Source organism: Etheostoma spectabile, chromosome 9 (genome assembly GCF_008692095.1).
Source record: "Etheostoma spectabile isolate EspeVRDwgs_2016 chromosome 9, UIUC_Espe_1.0, whole genome shotgun sequence".
Lineage (NCBI taxonomy): Eukaryota > Metazoa > Chordata > Actinopteri > Perciformes > Percidae > Etheostoma > Etheostoma spectabile.
In genome coordinates this window covers 5,591,334-5,597,049 of record NC_045741.1, presented here as the reverse complement: position 1 = coordinate 5,597,049, position 5,716 = coordinate 5,591,334, and the positions used below count along the sequence as shown (strand labels likewise).

The 5,716-nt window shown below is 46.5% G+C and overlaps 1 long non-coding RNA gene across 1 annotated transcript in view; it reads left to right on the top strand.

Moving 5' to 3' along the window:
* Nucleotides 1-2,961: 2,961 nt before the first annotated feature.
* The window catches only part of LOC116696195 (uncharacterized), a 21,281-nt gene continuing 18,526 nt past the window's right edge, over nt 2,962-5,716 (top strand). Inside the window, exon 1 of the long non-coding RNA XR_004333650.1 lies at nt 2,962-3,052. This is a non-coding gene — a long non-coding RNA (uncharacterized LOC116696195). The remainder of the gene's footprint in view (nt 3,053-5,716) is intronic.

Below are 5,716 nucleotides of genomic sequence, written 5' to 3'. Positions count from 1 at the left end.
GTGTGTGTGTGTGTGTGTGTGTCTCTGTGTGTGTGCGTGTCTCTGTGTGTGTGTGTGTGTGTCCAGGATTGGCAGAGCGTTGGGAGTTTTTCCCCCTTTACCGGTAACAGGAGCTCCTTGATGCCAGCTAGCTCGACATTTTCCAGCCCCGCTCTCTGGCAGTGCCAAGCCCCTGATGCGGTTCTGCAGGGGGACCGTCTGATTGTGTTTATTGTGCCGCCACGGTCCGAGGTAGACGTGGTGGCGGTTAAAAATTATAATTTGTTAACCTAATTAAATCATCAAGAGAGAGCCTCTAAAAATATCCCCGGGAGCGAGTTAAAAATCACAGACAGAAAGAAAAAAGGGAGACGGAGAAAACCTGAGTTTCTCATATTCGACGTCAAGGCTCAGATCATTTTAATTTTAATAACCGGCGGGCGATCCAGATGTTTTTACTTCACTTGTACAAACTATGCATCAAACCCCTGCTTTACCGAGGGGTAGATGGGATACGGGCCGAACTACGAAAAAATGAAAGTACACATCAAATACATTTCCCCAAGAATGTCATTTTAGGAATTTCTGAGTAGGGCCGTGCAGGTGTTATTTTGTCTTGTGTTCTGAGGGGGAATTGAAAAGGTTAGGGGGCAAATTTGCAGTAGTGTAATGTAACTTATAGAGAGTGGTCTAGACCGGCTCTATCTGTAAATTATAGAGCGGTCTAGACCTGCTCTATCTGTAAACCATAGAGCGGTCTAGACCTGCTCTATCTGTAAATTATAGAGCGGTCTAGACCTGCTCTATCTGTAAACTATAGAGCGGTCTAGACCTGCTCTATCTGTAACATTAAGAGCGTCTAGACCTGCTCTATCTGTAAATTATAGAGCGGTCTAGACCTGCTCTATCTGTAAACTATAGAGCGGTCTAGACCTGCTCTATCTGTAAATTATAGAGCGGTCTAGACCTGCTCTATCTGTAAATTATAGCGAGTGGTCTAGACCTGCTCTAGACCTGCTCTAGAGCTTGTAAAATTGACGCTGAATCTTTGACATGACAAACCTTATAATCAAGAAACAGTGATTGTTGTTCAGACACCACAACAGATCAGATCATGTGTATTTTAAACACTGAAATGGAGTGCGATGATTTGAAACAGCGTTAAATTACTCCGACAGCTGGTTCCTGCAGACTCCAGAGGTCTCACGGCTGTTATTAGCGAGCACGGCGCAGAGACCGCGAGCCACATTAAGCCTGACCACACGCACTGAATCCACATAATTGAGATTCATTGCAAATGTTCATAATAAAAATCACACTCGGTGCCAAAAAAATCCCTGCAACAGATTACGTTACACTTCACCCTTAAAACAGATTAATGAGCTACCGTTCTCACACCGCTAACCCAAACCAAACACATCAAGAAACCTTTTAACAAGTGTGTAAAATGACTCCAATTATTATTGTTTTTTTTTACTGAGATGGAACCATATTTATTTCCATGTTATTTTTCCAGTGACTAGTCAGTTTCTCCTCACACCACAAGGCTCGTAATGACGGGCTGAACAGTTCAGAGAAAACACAGCTCCGAGTTTGAGAGAGTTTGAGAGAGTTTGAGAGAGTTTGCGGGGGAAATTCATCCAGCAGATAAGTTGAAGACTGGCTGTCTCCAAAGCAAAGCGAACAATTAAAACATAAAGTGATGTAATGGACCACAGGTCAGTCAGAAGAACCAAGACTGTCAAAAGCGTTGTTTGCAGTGAGACAAAATGATCTGTGTAATGCAGAATCTCAGAGTTCATAGCTTTAAATAAACAATGAAAATTGCTAACAACACTTTAAACGTCAATATGCTGCAAAAGGTGATTTCAAATTAGTACCTAGACTAGTAATTTAATTAGATATAGACACATAAAACATGAGAATAAAAGTTACAGTGCAGCATAAGAAATTTAACACATCTACTGTTCCCCGCTTGGGGAAATTATGTCACTCAGTTCTGTCCCTGACAGAAGGAAAATATCAATGATATTTTTACTTTTAGTAATTTAGTTATCTACATTAGATAACACATGCCTGTAATTAGGAGTGTAATCTGATGTATTACAGTGGGTAGACTGTAGCCTACTGTAGATTGGCCAGTGTGTGTGTGTGTGTGTGTGTGTGTGTTTAACTGTATTTGTGGAGTCCAAAAATCCGGAGTTCAGTATACTTGTGCGGTGTGGTGTGTTTTTTGCAAAAACAGAATATGTGCACTTATGTGTGGGGAGGGGGGGGGGGGGGGGGGGGGGGGGGGGGGGGGTGTAACCATGGTCTGGGTGAATACCCAAACCTTTGTGTGTGTGTGTGTGTTGTGTGTGTGGGTGTGTGTGTGTGTGTGTGTGTGTGTGTGTACGTTAGTGTTCAATGTAAAAGGAAAAAAAAAGTGAGCAACATTGAAAAAAGTATTTCAATAAGGGACAAAAACGTAAGAAAAAAATGAAAAACATCGATTAAAAAGCACCAAACAAAAGTGTTGATTTTCAGTAATTAGACTGTAACACTATTCGGTAAGACTTCCCAAGGCAAGAAAAGCCTCGTTAAAAGAACTAATGTAGTCCCTGTTCGGACATGGACTACATTCACATCACTACGTTTGGGTTTTTAACCCTTGTGTTGTCCTGTGTTTACAAAAAACGTTTCCACATCAGAAAAGAAATGTTGAAAAAAAAAAACCCTACAAAGAAAAGCAGGAAATATCAACAATAACATTGTTCTTTTAAACGCTGAAAAAGGGACCAACGAACGAAACGTCAAAAAAGAAATTGTGAAAAATAAATGGACTAAAAACCGAATTTAAAAAAAACGTCAAAAAAGTGACAAAACGGTGAGAAAAGTGTAGAAAAAGAACAACAAACTGTTAAAATTTCAACCCTGAAAAACACAAAGTTGCGGATTTGGATTTTTTAGGTAAAAAGTGATCTCCGTGTATTTTATCTCCATTAGCAGAACTAATCTCTACTTAAAGTAACACGCCCAAACCAAAATATCTCATCAACAGTCTCGTAGACTAGGCATGAACAGGAGGCAGCCCGTTGTTGGTAGTTGCCATGGTAACATTAGTGACAGATAACGACGACGTGACCGATGAGAACCAATCAGGAGGAGAAGCGCTGGCGTCAGCGTCGGGTTGCCAAAAATCTCCGTTAGAAACCGTTGAGACGGCAACACAAACCCCAAAGATTCATAACCAAAACGGGTCAGTTTCAAATGTCTCGGGTTTAGGGGCTCGGACACGCCAGAGCAGGGGGAATGAGAGGGGGAAACGCCGGAGCAGGGGGGAATGAGAGGGGGAAATGCCAGAGCAATGGGGAAATGAGAGGGGGAAATGCCAGAGCAATGGGGAGAGAGGGGGAAATGCCAGAGCAATGGGGAATGGAGGGGGAATGCCAGAGCAGGGGAATGAGAGGGGAAAGCCGGGGACAGGGGGGAAGAGAGGGGAAGAGGGGGGAAATGCCAGAGCATGGGGAATGAGGGGGGGAAATGCGGAGCAGGGGAGGACGATGGAGGGGAAATGCCAGAGCATGGGGAATGAGAGGGGGAAAGCCAGAGCAGGGGATGAGAGGGGAATGGGGAAGGCAGGGGGAATGGAGAGGGGGAAATGCCAGAGCAAGGGGGAATGGGGGGAAATGCCGGAAGCAAGGGGGAATGAGAGGGGGAAATGCCACCTTAGATGGGGGATGAGAGAGGGAAAAGCCAGAGCAGGGGGAATGAGAGGGGGAAACGCGGAGCAGGGGGGAATGGGGGGGAAATGCCGAGCAATGGGGAATGGAGAGGGGGAATGCCGGAGCAGCAGGGGAACGATGAGGGGGAAATGCCAGAGCATGGGTGGAGGGGGGAAGCCAGAGCAGGGGGATGAGAGGGGGAAATGCGGAGCAGGGGGGAATGAGAGGGGGAATGCCAGAGCAGGGGGAATGAGAGGGGGAAATGCCGGGCAAGGGGGAATGAGAGGGGGAGGAAAGCCAGAGCACAGGGGGAATGAGGGGGGGGGAAATGACAGCAGGCAAGGGGAATGAGAGGGAGGAGGAAAAACCAGAGCAGGGGGATGAGAGGGGGAAATGCCAGAGCAGGGGAATGAAGGGGGAGGAAATGCGGAGCAAGGGGAATGGAGGGAGAAGAGAATGCACATTAGATGGGGGGATGGAGAGGAAAGCCAGAGCAGGGGGAATGAGAGGGGGAAACACCAGAGCAGGGGGAATGAGAGGGGGAAACGCCAGGGAAAGGAATGAGAGGGTAAAACAATGAGAATGAGAGGGAATGAAGGGGGGAAATGCAGAGCAGGGGGAATGAGTATGGTTGGGGAACGCCAGAGCAGGGGTAATGAGAGAGGGAAACACCAGAGCAAGGGGGAATGAGAGGGGTAAACAAAAGAGAGGGAATGAGAGAAGGAAATGCCAGAGCAAGGGGGAATGAGAGAAGGAAACGCCAGAGTAGGGGGGAATGAGAGAAGGAAATGCCTCAGGACGGGGGAATGAGAGGGGGGAAACGCAAGAGCAGGGGCAATGAGAGGGGGAAACGCCAGAGCAGGGGGAATGAGAGGGGGAACTGCCAGAGCAAGGGGGAATGAGAGAAGGAAACGCCAGAGCAGGGGGGAATGAGAGAAGAGAAAGAAATGTGGAATGCATTCCTTTTCAAACCAAAACGTTGTTATGTAAACTCAACAACAAAGAGAACCTCCAAGCTAGCGAGCTACACGCTAAAAATTTCACCTTTTGAAAAACATTTGGATGGTGCGACGAGGCCGGACTGCGTGTTTTTTTTAGGGAAAGCATGTAAAGATTTACAAAGAATGTGTTGAGGGGCGTCTCCTCTCCAACTGGGACGTTTTGAGAGCGATTGGTGGGGTTGCTGAGGACACCAGCGATACATTAGGAAGAGCTAATGAGATTTAACAGGTCGCACCACACAGAACACAAGCTATTTAAATCAGCTGGATACATGGCTAGCTTCATTTAATATCGGATGTGGCGTTTTCTTCTGCAAATGCGAGGATAAAAGAAACCATAATTCAAAACACAAATTTCACAGTCACAGCTGCAAAATCAACAATGTGCAAGTGGTCCGCGGCAGGAGGCTCGGTCGGTTCAAACCACAAGGCGACGAAAATAAACCAGAGCTAATAAGCAGTTTTCACTTCTAACGGGAACTCGGAAGAAGTACAGAAGAAGAAGAACAGTCCCTGGAGACGTTAACGTCAGCAGATCTCCATGTGTCACAAGAGACAGAGGACGTTGCAGCAGCAGGGTGGAGGGTATCTAAACGTTGACCTCATCTGCCTCCTTTCACTTTCCCCTCGCTCTTGAAATCCTTTCCAGATGTGGTGGCAGCGGCTGACTGTGAGAACGTGAACGTGAAGGAGGTGGCAGCCGAGCCGAGGTCGGTGGGGAGTCTGCAGCTCGGTGTCAACCTCCCATCAGGGGTTTGTTTGGGGGGGTGGATCTACACCGAGGGACGGAGGCCGATGGATGGCTTTTTCCAGCCCATGTGCCAACTTTAATGCAGCAGGGGTGGAAATAAAACACGAAACAAACAAAAAAACACCCGACTATGTGATGTGTTAGCTTCAGTACTCCAACGAATAGGCCTTACGCTAACTTTCTAGCCCTGTAAAATGGGTTTGATGCTGTGCAAAAGCACAATATGCATCCCCCTAACCCACTTCAAAGTGTTTTATATCAGAAATATGGATTTCTTTCAA